The following is a 16,578-nucleotide window of genomic DNA, read 5'->3' as shown; positions in this document are numbered from 1 at the left end:
CTCTGATGTAATCAGAGTTAGATTTGATTAAGTGATTTTATAAAAAAAACAGCCACGAAGCACAATTTAGCAGTGGGTTGCAGAGAAAAAGAAATATGCTGGCAGAAAAATCCAATTGAGTGATTAAACAGCTCTTCATTTTCTGGCTTTATTTTTATGCTAACAAATTTGTGCTCTGAAAAGTGTCCACAAAGCCAAGTATCTGATTAACACCTTTGTAGGGATGGTTTTTCACCTATTATTAAATTAAACTTGCTTCATTGGAAAGGCAGCAAGTGATGTCATCCAAGCAGTGGGTCAAAGTTGGCTTCAAACCTCGTCTGCTTATGAAAAGAGAAAAGGGGTATGCAGGGCATGGCGGCCTTTTGCGGTGCTTGGATGACCCCTAGTTCGCATTAAATAATGCAGTCGAGTTTCCCACATTTGGGGAAATCACAGGGGTCAGCATACCCAGAATGCAATGAATGAACCGCACCCTGGGAGAACAGTCTTCATGACCATGGTATCTCCTATGCAAAATAAGTATGATTTGGGATAGGGCTGGGGAGGGCCGCTGCTCAGGCACATCTCTGTCAAGTAAAGGAGATTCAACTGAGGCAGCACAAGGGAACTCTCATCTGGGGACAACAACTGCAGGGAGAACACATATTTTCAGATGAACATGGGAGGGCAGAAGGCTGCCTAATACTGAAGCACCCCCAAACAACAAACCAAATGCAACAACTAGTGCAAGCATTCCTGGGGGAAGGCCTGCAGCAGATGGATTTGCATATGGCGATGTCATCCAAGCAGTGGGTCAAAGTTGGCTTCAACCCTCGTCTGCATATGAAAAGAGAAAAGGGGCGTGCAGGGCATGGCGGCCTTTTGCGGCACTTGGATGACCCCTAGTTTGCATTAAACACCTCCACCCTCCGTCGGTGTGGGGCTCATGTTGGCTATGCCCCAGCCCCTGAAGCATTCAAGCTGATTTCTTGCAGCAGCTGGGCACTGTAACAGCTCCAGAGCTGCTCTGTAAGGCAAGTAAAAGGGTGTGGGCCCTGCAGCACTACCTGTAGTTTGCATTGTGCGAGACCCCTAGTTCGCATTAAACACACCCACCCTCCTTCGGTGTGGGGCTCATGTTGGCCATGCCCCAGCCCCTGAAGCATTCACGCTGATTTCTTGCAGCAGCTGGGCACTGTAACAGCTCAAGAGCTGCTCTGTAAGGCAAGTAAAAGGGTGTGGGCCCTGCAGCACTACCTGTAGTTTGCATTGTGCATTGGAAGGCACAAAGTAAGCAGACGGGAGGAGAAGTCAGGATAGTGCACAAGGGTATAGACGGGAGGGGCTCAAGAAAAAAGAAGTGAAAACAGACAGCAAACTAGGCTTCCAATGCACAATGCAAACTACAGGTAGTGCTGCAGGGCCCACACCCTTTTACTTGCCTTACAGAGCAGCTCTGGAGCTGTTTAATCACTCAATTGGATTTTTCTGCCAGCATAATTTTTCTCTTACGTCCTAGAGGATGCTGGGGACTCCGTAAGGACCATGGGGGATAGACGGGCTCCGCAGGAGACATGGGCACTTAAAGAAAGACTTTAGATCTGGGTGTGCACTGGCTCCTCCCTCTATGCCCCTCCTCCAGACCTCAGTTTACTACTGTGCCCAGAGGAGACTGGGTGCTTTTCAGGGAGCTCTCCTGAGTTTCCTGACAGAAAGTATATTTGTTAGATTTTTTTATTTTCAGGGAGCCTGCTGGCAACAGACTCCCTGCATCGAGGGGCGGAGGGGAGAGATGCACACCTACTTCTGTGAGTTGATAGGCTCTGCTTCTTAGGCTACTGTACAGCATTAGCTCCAGAGGGATCGGTACGCAGGTCTAACCCTCGCCGTCCGTCCCAGAGCCGCGCCGCCGTCCCCCTCGCAGAGCCGGAAGATAGAAGCCGGGTGAGTATGAGAAGAAAAGAAGACTTCAGAGGCGGCGGAAGACTTCATGATCTTCACTGAGGTAACGCACAGCAGTAAAGCTGTGCTCCATTGCTCCCATACACCTCACACACGGCAGTCAGTGTAAGGGTGAAGGGCTCAGGGGGGACGCCCTGGGCAGCAATATAGACCTCTCTTTGGCAAAATAAATATATATGCAGCTAGGCACTGTATATATATATATAAGAGCCCCCGCCATTTTTTTACTATATTTGAGCGGGACAGAAGCCCGTCGCTGAGGGGGTGGGGCTTCTCCCTCAGCACTCACCAGCACCATTTTCTCCACAGCACCGCTGAGGGGAAGCTCCACGGACTCTCCCCTGCTTATACCACGGTAGAAAGAGGGTCTTAAAGAAGAGGGGGGCACATAATTAGGCGCATATATATATGGAAATACAGCGCTACTGGGTAAACATAAAATTATTGTGTTTTTTTCCTGGGTCATATAGCGCTGGGGTGTGTGCTGGCATACTCTCTCTCTCTGTCTCTCCAAAGGGCCTTGTTGGGGAACTGTCCTCAGATAAGAGGATTCCCTGAGTGTATGGTGTGTCGGTACACGTGTGTCGACATGTCTGAGGTAGAAGGCTCTCCTAGAGAGGAGCAGGAGCAAATTAATGTGGTGTCTCCATCGACAACGCCGACACCTGACTGAATGGATATGTGAAATGTTTTAAGTGCTAATGTAAACTTATTACACAAGAGATTAGACAAAGCTGAAGCTAGGGAACAGTCAGGGAGTCAACCCATGCCTGTCCCTATGTCGCAGGGACCTTCGGGGTCTCAAAAGCGCCCACTATCCCAAATAGTTGACACAGATACCGACACGGATTCTGACTCCAGTGTCGACTACGATGATGCAAAGTTACAGCCAAAATTGGCTAAATGTATTCGATATATGATTATTGCAATAAAAGATGTTTTGCACATCACAGAGTCCCCTGTCCCTGACACGAGGGTACACATCTATAAGGGAAAGAAACCTGAGATAACCTTTCCCCCCTCACATGAGTTGAACGAATTATGTGAAAAAGCTTGGGAATCTCCAGACAAAAAGCTGCAGATTCCCAAAAGGATTCTTATGGCGTATCATTTCCCGCCAATGGACAGGATACGGTGGGAATCCTCCCCTAGGGTGGATAAAGCATTGACACGCTTATCCAAAAAGGTAGCGCTGCCATCCCAGGATACGGCTACCATCAGGGACCATGCTGACCGCAAGCAGGAGGTTACCCTAAAGTCCATTTACACACATTCTGGTACCTTACTCAGACCGGCAATTGCGTCGGCCGGGGTTGTAGCGCGGTGGCAGCATGGACAGATACCTTATCAGCAGAGATTGAGACCCTAGATAAGGATGCTATGTTATTGACCATAGGGCATATAAAAGATGCTGTCCTATATATAAGAGATGCTCAAAGTGACATTAGTCTACTGGGTTCTAGAATAAACGCTATGTCAATTTCTGCTAGACGAGTCCTATGGACCCGGCAATGGACAGGTGATGCCGACTCAAAAAGGTATATGGAGGTTTTACCTTACAGGGGTGAGGAATTGTTTGGGGAAGGTCTCTCGGACCTAGTCTCCACAGCTACAGCTGGTAAATCAAATTTTTTGCCTTATATTCCCTCACAGCCTAAGAAAGCACCACATTATCAAATGCAGTCCTTTCGATCACAGAGAAACAAGAAAGTACGAGGTGTGTCCTTTCTTGCCAGAGGTAAGGGCAGAGGGAAGAAGCTGCACAACACAGCTAGTTCCCAGGAACAGAAGTCCTCCCCGGCCTCTACAAAATCCACCGCATGACGCTGGGGCTCCGCTAAAGGAGTCCGCCCAGTTGGGGGCACGTCTTCGAGTTTTCAGCCACATCTGGGTTCATTCGCAGGTGGATCCCTAGGCAATAGAAATTGTTTCTCAGGGTTACAAGCTGAAATTCGAAGAGGTGCCTCCTCGCCGGTTTTTCAAATCGGCCCTACCATCTTCTCCCCAGGAAAGGGAGATAGTGTTAAATGCAATTCACAAATTGTATCTTCAACAGGTGGTGGTCAAGGTTCCCCTGCTTCAACAAGGAAATGGAAATTATTCGACCCTGTTTGTAGTCCCAAAACCGGACGGTTTGGTCAGACCCATATTAAATTTAAAATCCCTGAACCTATACTTGAAAAGGTTCAAGTTCAAGATGGAATCGCTAAGAGCGGTCATCGCCAGCCTAGAAGGGGGGGATTTTATGATATCTCTGGACATAAAGGATGCATACCTTCATGTACTCATTTATCCACCTCATCAGGCGTACCTAAGATTTGCGGTACAGTATTGTCATTACCAATTTCAGACGTTGCCGTTTGGTCTCTCCAGAATTTTCTCCGAGAATTTTCACCAAGGTAATGACGGAAATTATGGTGCTCCTGCGAAAGCAAGGTGTCACAATTATCCCGTACTTGAACGATCTCCTCATAAAAGCGAGATCAAGAGAGCAGTTGCTGAACAGCGTATAACTTTCACTGAAGGTGTTACAGCAACACGGCTGGATTCTCAATATCCCGAAGTCGCAGTTGGTTCCTACGACTCGTCTGACTTTGCTTGGGCATTATTCTGGATACGGACCAGAAAAGGGTTTATCTTCCGATAGAAAAGGCCCAGGAACTCATGACTCTGGTCAGGAACCTATTGAAACCAAAACAGGTGTCAGTGCATCACTGCACTCGAGTCCTGGGAATGATGGTGGCATCATACGAGGCCATTCCCTTCGGCAGGTTCCATGCGAGGATCTTGCAATGGGACCTACTGGACAAGTGGTCCGGGTCACATCTACAGATTCATCAGTTGATCACCCTGTCCCCTAGGGCCAGGGTATCTCTCCTGTGGTGGCTGCAGAGTGCTCACCTTCTAGAGGGCCGCAGGTTCGGCATTCAGGACTGGATCCTGGTGACCACGAACGCGAGCCTCCGAGGTTGGGGAGCAGCCACACAGGGAAGAAATTTCCAAGGTCTTTGGTCAAGTCAGGAGACTTGTCTTCACATCAACATCCTGGAGCTAAGGGCCATATACAACGCCCTATGTCAAGCGGAGACCTTACTTCGCGACCAACCAGTTCTGATCCAGTCAGACAACGTCACCGCACTAGTTCATGTAAACCGCCAAGGCGGCACAAGGAGCAGAGTGGCGATGGCGGAAGCCACCAGAATTCTTCGCTGGGCGGAGAATCATGTAAGCTGTCAAAGTCAGAAAAATATCACGATGCACACTGCCATATTTGCACCTCATATGTGTCCCTGCTGCGCATGCGTGCGCTCTCCCGTGCGTGCGCATACTCGCTGTTGCGGGCACCCGCAGGCGCACGGTATGCGCATTTACGGTAGAGATTGTGTGCGTCTAGCGGGCGACTCTTTCGTTACATATTTTCACCATATAATGCATTTTGTAGATTATGGTCCCTTTAATAGATTCTGAAAGTTTAGTTAATGTAGTATGTTCCTGGACAGAGAGATCCCTCATTGTTTGATACGAAGGGTCAGACAGGAGTAATACAGTGGTGTTTAGTATCCATCGGAAGAGTATTTAATTAGCAATATTCCGGTGTTGGTTTGAAGCGGATCAATCGCTCGTGCGAATAGTTATGGACATAAGAAGTTTATGAACATTTACTGTATTTGCACTTACTTATCCATGCGGCGGGAAACCCAGTTTCCCTCCCACCTGAGCTGTTGGAAATAGTCACAGCCCACCTGTATGAATCAACCTATGACCTTTTGTTATAATGCGAAGACGAATTCCTGTGTCCAATGAACAATGAGATTGTAGGGACCATTGAATTGTATTGTGTGTGGGGCATAAATAGACAGGCCGATCACATCCAGCACTCACTCTTCATCGGTTATCATTGCTGAAAATCGGGAGCTGGATGTCCAGAGGCGCATGCGATCGTTTCCTTTGTGCGTAAGTTTTCTCCGTAATCATATTGTCTTTTCTTGTTATTATGGGCCATATCTTTCTCTCTCTCTCTTCTCTTTCTCTCATTTTCTCTTAAACGTACTTGTATTGTATTTACTGTGTAGTTACCTGGTTAGTTAGTCTATGTTATATTGTAGTGTATGACTTGTATTGTATTAATTCTTTTGCAAGTATAACATTCATAATATATATATTAGGCGTTGGACCCTAAGCACGGTATTTGTGTATTTCTTATAGTGTTAAGTATTCTCAGAGCGTCGGTGACGCTCGAACAGCTTTTGAGTTAATAAGGTTATACAGTGTTGCATTTACACCCTATCTCTACACTAAGGTTTTACAGCAAATTACATTGTTTGTGGTTTAGACATAAAGGTTTAACATTGTGAGCGTCGGCGCCGCTCGTGATCTCCTCGTGGTCTCGAGCGTCCGCTACGCTGATAGCGTAGCATTACGGTAGTCGCTCACCTATAAGTGTGCCCGATACCAACAGCGTATTCTCGTGAGCGTCTGTATCGCTTGAGCAGCCCGCTCCCGATACAGCGTCCGTTACGCTATAGCGAACCATTACGTTAGTCAGCAGCCAATAGCGTGCCTGCCTGTGATCTCTTGGCCGTGAGCGAACGTGACGCTTGAGCGTCTCGACCACGGCTAAGCGATTGTTACGCAACGAGCGTACCCTTACGGTACTCCATACGCAAATAGCGTACAGTGTTCTTAGACCTCACAAAGGGTTTTAAATAAGATAAATATTTAGCTTTATCAATTGGCGGCTCGTCCTGTCCTTCACATATCTCTGCTAGGTAATTTCAGCAGACATTATCCATCAGCAAAGGGCGGGAGATCATATTCTTCGCAGTGCTGACGGGATAAGCGTCTGTTTCGCTTAGTAAAGGGTGCTGAAGGAATCCGGGAACCGGAGGTAAGAACAACACACTAGTGTCTTTTAAAACTGTTTATTTCTATCTTGCGTACGCACACACGCATATCTGCATTTCTTTTTCATTCGTGTATTTTCATATATCACTCTCCTGTTTGCCATTTTATAATTGATAAAACGTGCTAAGAGAGATTTGTCGCTATTTCATAGTTAAAGTGTAAAAGTAATGCGTTAAGGGATAAAGTGTAAAGCACACACGCAGCTCTACCTAAAGGTAAAAGGAGAGATTGGTGTGTTGCACGGTAGACGACTGAGGATCATCTACATTGATAAAACGTGTTAGTTGTGTTACGGTGGACATTGGTTTTGTATACACGTGTCTCTAACAAAAGGCTGAGACTCGCGTACGCAAAGGCCGACGCACGCAGCGTAAATTATGCAACGGAGCGTCTGGGTACGCCCACGTAACTCAAATCACACGATAGTGTTGATTTTTAAATAGCACAATAAGCGATAAATAGCGCAATAAGCGATAAATATCGCAACAGGCGATAAATAGCGCAACAAGCGATAAATAGCGCAACAGGCGATAAATAGCGCAAATCTATTTTAAATCCGAAATTTAAATTAACAGATCCTTCTCCAAATTTACAACACATCTGGTCTAAAGAAAAATTTCTGTGCAGAAATAGAAATAGAAACAAAAGTGTGTATGTGGTGAGTGAGTGTTTGTTTTTACAATTTTGGGGATTGAACCACAGAAATCATCGAGTTCTCGTGAAGTACATACGTGTAAGTGACATACGTGGTGGCTAGGGAGGCATCTCTGGTTAAACATAAAATTTGAGCATTAGAGTGTAGCAGACCAGGAGGTCATACTGTAACAGACCAGGAGGTCAGACCAGGAGGTCGCATAACAGACCAGGAGGTCCAAGTACAGCAGACAAGGAAGTCCGCTATAGAGACAAGGCACATCACCAAGAAGGGTTGGTGCGACACCCATATAGGCCATAAAAAGCTCAGGCTGAAGGAATTCGCAGCTGCTGAATGTCGATTCCACTGGTCGCTCCGTACATAAGATTAGTTGCTTATGTGCTGAACGATTGTACCGCACGTAATTGTGTGCATTAAGTTAGTCTGACCAGTACCATTTGTGTACAAACCCGGTCATAAAACTATTTGTACATTCTGACGTTATTTGTGTAATTTTTTATTTTCTGAAGGGAAGTTCGCTGGTCACTCAGGAATTGTCCAACAACCAATAGTTACTGGAAAGAGTAAGTGTTCTTCGGATATCTCTCGCATGTTCCAGTAAATAGAGGTTCATAGGGGCCCTGGGTCGAGTACGCCAGCGCTATATCAGTGTGTGGGCGTATTGGTCGGCGTGGGCGAGTGAGTGAGGTGCTCGGTAAACTTCACCGTCAACCTATCTTTTAATATTTTGGTTTTTTGTAAGGGTTCGCAGAAGACCCTGAGATAAAGGTCAGAGGTAGAGCAAGCAACACCTGCAAATTATGGGGGCCAGTTGTTCAGGAAGGGGGCGATCAACCTCGGTTCGGGTTGATTCAGTAAACCGACCAGTCGGGTCGGCAAGGTATGTAATGTGTGAAAAATATGGTTTACATACAGAAATTTTATGTGATGAATGGGAGAGAATGACAGTACATGACGGGGAGAAATTCCCAAGAGTAGGTAGCTTCAGCCCAGAAGTGTTAATGAATTTAAGGAGGAGGATATGTCTCATTAAATCAACAAAGAGACGAATCCAACATTATGATTATTTGCAGCTATGGCAACAGGAGGGTGAAATACAGAGAGGATTGGCTCTGGCGGCGGGATCTGGCCCTATCAGGAAACTGATAGCCACGGCCCCGCCGCCACCATACATATCAGGAGAGAAATTGGTTGCGGAGAATGACGCATCAGGGGGTAACAAACAGGCACTTAGCAACTGTATAAATGTTAAGGATAATGTTAATAAGTTAACCAATGCAAGCATTAACCCGTGCAAGTTGTACCCTGTTTTGAACTTTCCCCAGGAGTGTGATCAAGAGGACGAATCGGCAACAATATCGGCGCTCTCTCTAGCAGCCACTATATCAGAAACGACAGTAGGCACGGCCCAACCCATAAGATTAGTAACAAAGCCCCCTAGCGGAGGGACAGGTGAGGTCGTATCAACGGGTAAGTACGGCACCTTACACTATGCTGAAACCATTTCACCACAGGCTGTAGAATCTACACAGAATGATGTTAGTAGACTTAATCCTGTTACGGTAATAGCTGTTCCAAATGGGAAAACTGACACATCAGGAGTCACTCCTATCAGGAACATTGCCATGTATATCCCATTTTCCAGAATGGAATTAAGGACCATAGTGTCTGAATTCCCTGACCCCAGAAAATACTTAGTTGCTAGCCAAAAATACATCAGAGACCTAGGAAACACTTTAGAGCCCAATAACAAAGACTGGCAGATATTGCTGAGGGCATGTTTACCCTCCAATGTCGACTCAGCTCAATTTTTAGCTGACTGTGGATTGGATCTGGATGTACCTCTTACAGATGTGTACAACAAAGATAACGTAAAAAGAATACATTTACAGTTAAAGGAGTATTTCCCAGCTGTAGCCAAATGGAATAGAATTTTTTCCATTAAACAAAAAGAGACAGAAACAGCTGCTGATTATTTTCACCGGGCATTATTAGAAATGGCAAAGTACACTGGCATAGAGGACATTAGGACCAATGCAAACCATCAAGAAGTAGCAGTATCTGTGCTAATGGATGGTTTAAAAGAAGCATTAAAGACAAGGGTACAGACCACGCAACCATGTTGGCGAGGTCTGTCAGTGGCTACTTTGAGAGAGGCTGCTATTGATCACGACCGGAATATCACCAGACACAGGGAGTCGCAAGGTGATAAGTTAATGTCAGTAAGTATACAGGCCCTGACCACAAAACAGCCTGTGTTTATATCACCAAACCCTGTGGGTAAGTCAAATGTGGTAACATGTTATTTTTGTCATAAACAGGGACACATAGCACGAGACTGTAGAGCGAAAAATTCGCAAAGATCTTACCAACCCCCTAGACAACGACACGACACACGACATTGGGAGCAAGGTCCGCAGAGACGGAGTTATGAGCCACATGCAGGAGAAACAAAAAGATACCCCCCGAACAGAGACTGGCAAACTCCTGGCAGTTCCCATTTAACCCCTTCACAAGTAGTTGCTGCCAGCGGGATTCAGGGAGGTCACCATACCCAATAGGGGTGTAGCCATACCTGTAATCTGCAGCCAGTAAAATTGATTGCAAGCCTTGGGAGTGAACCTGAAATTGCAATCAATGTAGCTGGTAAATCATTAAACTTTCTTGTAGACACAGGGGCGGCCAAATCAGTGATAAATTCGACAGTGGGCATGAGAACCACTGGTAAGACAATTCCAGCCATAGGGGTAACGGGAGTAGTCCAGCACTACCCTGTTAGCAAACCAGCCGAGATTACAGTAGGGCCTTTACATACCAAGCATTCCTTTTTGCTGGCTGCATCGGCACCGACTAATCTCCTGGGAAGAGACTTATTGTGTAAAATGGGGTGCGTCATTTATTGTACTCCTGAAGGTGTATTCTTGGACATACCTGAGAATCACGCTCAGGAAGTGCGAGACATGTTAGACTCCCCATCAAAATTAATGTCACATACCATTATGACAAATAGGACTCCATCCAAAGTAGAAGAAATGACATCCCAGATACCAGAGTCACTTTGGACTAAAGATGGACAGGACACTGGATTAATGGCAAACGTAGCTCCTGTAGTTGTACAAGTAAAAGATGGTAGGATAGCTCCAAAAATCCCACAGTACCCTCTGAAGCCAGAGGTGGAGTTAGGAGTGTATCCCGTAATAGAGCGCTTGCTACAACAGGGTATTCTGGTAAGAACGTCCAGCACTGCCAATAGTCCCATCTTCCCTGTGAAAAAGAGTGGGGGGAGGGGTTACCGGCTAGTGCAGGATCTAAGGGGGATCAACAAAATAGTTGAGAGTCAGTTCCCCGTAGTGCCAAATCCAGCTGTCATCCTTATGCAAATCCCTCCCACTGCGAAATTTTTCACTGTTATTGACCTCTGCTCCGCTTTCTTTTCGGTACCTCTGCACCCTGACAGCCAATATTTGTTTGCATTCACATACAGAGGAGTCCAATACACATGGACTCGATTACCACAAGGTTTCATAGACAGTCCAAGTATATTTTCCCAGGCTTTGCATGATTGTTTACAGTCTTTCCAACCAGAGAGTGGATCAGTATTAATACAGTACGTGGATGATCTACTACTGTGTTCTGATTCATTGGAAGCATCCCTGAAGGATACGAAACAGCTCCTGTTTCATCTTTCAGACACAGGACACAAGGTTTCCAAAGACAAGTTGCAATTATGCCAAACTAAGGTAAAATATTTGGGACACTGTCTAACACAAGGACTGAGACACCTGACCACTGATAGAATTCAAGCAATTAGAGACATGACTCTGCCAAAAACCCAGCAACAGATCAGAACATTTTTAGGAATGTGTGGGTATTGCCGTAACTGGATCCCAGGGTTTTCCATTCTAGCGTTACCTCTGCAGGAGATGGTCTCCTCAAACAAACCTGATCGGATTTCGCATACAGACGAGTCCGAGATGGCATTTGAGAGACTTAAACAGTGCCTAACGCAGGCACCAGCATTAGGTATGCCAGACTATGGGAAACCCTTTGAGCTGTACGGAACAGAAAGTTCTGGTTGCGCGGCAGGCGTCTTAACCCAAAAGCACGGTGATGCCAGCAGGCCAGTAGCATACTACAGCGCTCAGCTAGACACGGTAGCGCGATCCCTCCCCACATGCTTGCGAAGCGTCGCTGCGATAGCATTGCTAGTAACGAAAAGCGAAGATGTAGTGCTAGGTCACAACCTCACAATTCATACACCACATGCAGTGTCAGCCTTGCTAAATTCTGCCCAAACCAGGCACGTCTCATCAGCGCGGTTTACAAGATGGGAATTGGCACTAATGGCCCCCGTAAACATCACCATAAGGAGATGCAGTGCATTAAATCCTGCAACATATCTCCCAGGTGTGCCTGGACAGGCACAAAGGGTGGAGGATGAGAGTGGTGGGGAAGGAGAATTTAACACACAGGAGGACACACATGATTGTATGGAATATTTGACCCAAAATTTTACCGCAAGGCCTGACATCAGTGACAACCCGCTGGAAAATGTAGATCTAACTTTCTACACGGACGGTAGTTGTCACAGACAGTCAGACTCGGGAGACTTGTGTACTGGATACGCAGTCGTAGATGACCAAGGCACCATAGAAGCGGAACCGCTAGGCCCACCTCCCTCAGCCCAGGTTGCTGAACTGGTCGCCCTAACCAGAGCATGTGAATTGGCTAAGGGCAAATCAGCCAATATCTACACCGACTCTAGATACGCATTCGGGGTAGTCCATGATTTCGGAGCCCTATGGCGCCTCAGAAATTTCATGACGGCAGCTGGTACACCGGTAGCGCATGCAGCTCACATCAAAAGGCTTCTAACAGCGATACAGGAACCCGACAGAGTGGCTGTTATCAAGTGTAAAGCACACACATATAGCCAGGACCCAGTATCACTTGGTAACAGCCGAGCAGACGAAGCAGCTAAGTTAGCAGCTGGTACCCCCAGACAGACAGACACCACACAACTGATGGTATTTAATACCATCAACACACAGAAGTTGTGTGAAATGCAAAATTTGTGTTCCACACAGGAAAAGGCAGTCTGGAAGGCGAAGGGATATGGCCAGGAGTCCTCAGGACTCTGGACGGATGGACAAGGTAAACCGGTGGCCCCCAGAGCATATCTTCCATGTTTAGCTGAGGCAGCTCACGGGCTGACTCATCTGGGCAAGGAAGGAATGTGCAAGTTGGTAAGAGCATATTGGTGCGCCCCAGGATTTTCATCTCATGCAAGTAAGAGAGCAATGTCATGCCTTACCTGTTTGAGAAAGAATATCGGAAAGGCAATACCAACAGAACCATCTCATATCCCACCTGCAGGCGGTCCTTTCCAGGCAATACAGATTGACTTCATTCAATTACCCCCTTGTCGAAATTTGAAATATGTACTTGTTTGTATAGATGTGTTCTCAAATTGGGTTGAAGCATTCCCGGCGGCCACAAATACCGCTATGTTTACTGCTAAGAAAATTGTGCAGGAATTTGTATGTAGATATGGTATCCCTAGAATTATCGAAAGTGATAGGGGTACCCATTTTACAGGTGATGTCTTTCAAGGAATGTGTAAGTTGATGGGAATTGATAGCAAGCTGCACACTCCATACCGTCCACAGGCGAGTGCGAAGGTGGAAAGAGTGAATAGCACTATTAAAAATAATTTGAGCAAAGTTATGGCAGAAACAGGATTGACATGGCCAGAAGCTTTACCCATTGTACTGTACAGCATCAGAACCACTCCCAGGTCCCCTCTTAATCTGTCCCCTTTTGAAATCTTGTTTGGTCGACAACCGCATGTTATGATTAACCCTCAGGATGATTTGAAGTGTAACAATGAAGTGACTGTAAAGTACCTGGTTAATATGAGTAAACAGCTAAGGAATCAAAATAATAATTTGAAGTTGGTGATTCCTGATTTACCAGATAGTAATTGTCATGACATTGAACCTGGGGAGTATGTAATGATACGAAATTTTCTACGCTCAGGTTGCCTTATTGACAGATGGGAAGGACCATACCAAGTCTTATTGACTAGCACTACAGCATTGAAAGTTGCCGAGAGAGAGACTTGGGTTCATTCGTCCCATTGTAAGAAGGTTGCTGATCCAGAGAGGTCCCGTGATAAGGAACAGACGGTAGAGGACGTTGTATCACTGGAGTGTCTGTTCCAGGAGGACTGAGGCGGCACCTGAGCATTGAAAATCACAAGATCAAAAGCAGTTGTCGATTCCCTGTTCCCTTTTATTGTTTTTCTCCAACTTCCCATCCCCTCTCCCTCAAATTATTTTCCCCCCCTTCTCATTCTTCTTCGTTTCCTCCTATAAGATGGACTTGCCCCAAGAGACTGTGATCCGGATTTTCCTGTTGACCATGATGTTGACCAGAGCAGTCTGTTCCGGCGAGAGTACCATGGAGGTCGAGAGAGGTTCTGGAATGGGTTCTGATGACAGAGATGGAGGCGTAGTTTTCCGAGAACAACATAATCAACAAGCAAAGGCGAGTATCAGAAAACGATCCGATAGCATTGACAATAGAAGGAATTGTGAAGGATTGTTAGCTGAAGAAAACTGTATCTGTAGGCTCTGTGACAACGTAGTCGAGGATGGGTGCATTAAGAAATGCCAATCCAGTTTTAATATCCACATGGACCGGCATCCCTTGAGTGACTATCACTCCTTAGTGGGTAGCGTGTTAAATCAAACAGATTGTTGGGTATGCTCTCAAGTACCTCAAGGTCATAGCAAATCAGGACTAGTACCATTTCCTTTAACGATAGGGGAGGTACTTGAGCTAAGTGGTGGGAGACCGGTGGACAGGAGGTTTAATATCTCCAGTCCTCCTAGTTTGAAGCTCCACCAATATCATGTGGATAGATCCCTCATATGTTTTAACATTTCCAATCCCCGAAAGCCGGGAAATTGGGAAGTGTCATGGAGTAACCAAACCATGACCTTTTCATATAGAGCAGATAGAATGCCGACAGATACAGAGCTTATACGCCACATAGCCAGTAGAGGAAAATCTTTCCGGTATAGGTATACCCTAGGAAGTAGGATTACGAGAGTTGGAGAGGTATCACCAGGATACTGTGCACATATCGTACAAGCTGATACGTGTACTAGACAGATGGGAGAATTAGGGTTAGGAGATTTCACATGGAAAATGTGTAATATGGTTATGTCCTACTCCGTCCCATATGTTCTCCCCGATGATGCATATTTCATATGCGGGAGGAAGGCGTATAAGTGGCTTGCCCCAAACTCTGAAGGATTGTGTTATATTGGAAAAGTATTGCCTGAGGTAATGACTGTATCACATGCCAAAATGAAAGACATACACCGTGTTGCCCAAACTCCTTATACTCACACCCATTACGAGCACGTAGTTAAACGGCACCTGATAGAAAGAACAGAGCACCCGGCCTCTGACATGATCCATGAATCCACCGGGATTCAGTTTCTACTTGCGTTAGACCTCACTCGCACCGCCAGAGGAGTGTTGAATTATAAATACATATCTGCGCTCGCAAATTTGTTAGACAATATCACAGAAATGTATGATGACACGTTTAGGTATACTGGAAGAGAACTTCAAGCTTATAAAACAGAACTAGTTCAGCATAGAATGATTCTCAATTATCTCACAGCAGTAACAGGTGGATATTGTGTCACACTGGCAACGCAGTACGGCGTGAAATGCTGCACATATATAACGAATAGTACCGAGGACCCGGTCGAGGTCATAGACCAAAAGATGGACGATATTCTCCAATTGAAGTGGGAATTTCGCAGGAGACACAATCTCACCCTTGCTGCTGTGAGTAATGAGCTGACTAGTTGGGTGTCATGGTTGAACCCGCGAAATTGGTTCTCCGGTTTAGGAGAATGGGCTCAAGGAGTTATAATGGATGTAGGGAAGTTTCTCCTATGTATCTTAGGTGTTATCATAACGATTGGCTTGATATTTAGATGCGGTCAGGCTTTAACGAAGTGCAAACGAAGTACCAGGGTGATGAGTTTAAGGAGTGAGGAAATTGTAATGCGATTTCTACGGTCCGTTTCTTTCACCTGTTTTTCCGTTTTCCTCTGAGGTAAAAAGACCCACTTGGACGAGGAATTTGATGAGCCGATATACAGACAACAGATGGATTAAAGAAGAAGTTTTGACAACCTTATACACAGATTTTTGATGAACTATGCCATAGATCCCCAGTTTCCCTAGAAATTTTAAAATTACTCTAGCCCAACACTTTTGTAAATCTATGGACATTGACAAAGCTTTTTGCTCGCACCTTATGGGCAAAAGCACAAAGAAGACTGCATTCAACAGACACCAAACAAGACCTCAATCGACGAATGTTCATTAACCTGACATAGAATACCACTGCATTTACCGTAACTATGTATTTTCTTCATCTCTACAACCTTCAGGTAATTACACACATAGTATAGGGAATACAGGCACAGATATCAGCAATCACATATTCCCCCATTCATGTATCATCAACTAAAATGTGCTCCCCATTTTTGTTACAACCAAAATCCGAAAAAAGCTCGGTAAAGTTTGACAGCCCATCCACAGACCCGTACCACGGGATAAGAAGGAATTCAAATGTATACTTCGCAATACCTCAAAGCTTGATTTAAAACACGTACGGCACGATGATACATGACCCCCCAAACATGGATTCATACACACATGCTTCTGCTATCTCACTAGGTCATACCCTTTTCCTACCTTCTCCTCTCCTCCCCTACCCAACCATGTAAATGTATTAACCCCTGACATATATTTTTCTCTTTTTGAAATGTTTTAGGAAGTGGCAGTTATTGTTGACTGCCAAAGGGTGGACTGTCAAAGTCAGAAAAATATCACGATGCACACTGCCATATTTGCACCTCATATGTGTCCCTGCTGCGCATGCGTGCGCTCTACCGTGCGTGCGCATACTCGCTGTTGCGGGCACCCGCAGGCGCACGGTATGCACATTTACGGTAGAGATTGTGTGCGTCTAGCGGGCG

At 45.7% G+C, this 16,578-nt stretch overlaps 1 pseudogene; it reads right to left on the bottom strand.

Annotated features, from left to right (window-relative positions):
• Positions 1–347: 347 nt before the first annotated feature.
• Positions 348–526, bottom strand: LOC134993085 (U1 spliceosomal RNA; annotated as a pseudogene).
• Positions 527–16,578: the final 16,052 nt, after the last annotated feature.

Source organism: Pseudophryne corroboree, unplaced genomic scaffold (genome assembly GCF_028390025.1).
Source record: "Pseudophryne corroboree isolate aPseCor3 unplaced genomic scaffold, aPseCor3.hap2 scaffold_1243, whole genome shotgun sequence".
NCBI classification, from domain to species: domain Eukaryota; kingdom Metazoa; phylum Chordata; class Amphibia; order Anura; family Myobatrachidae; genus Pseudophryne; species Pseudophryne corroboree.
The sequence above is the reverse complement of the archived record's forward strand: the minus strand, read 5'-3'. Positions and strand labels throughout refer to the sequence as shown.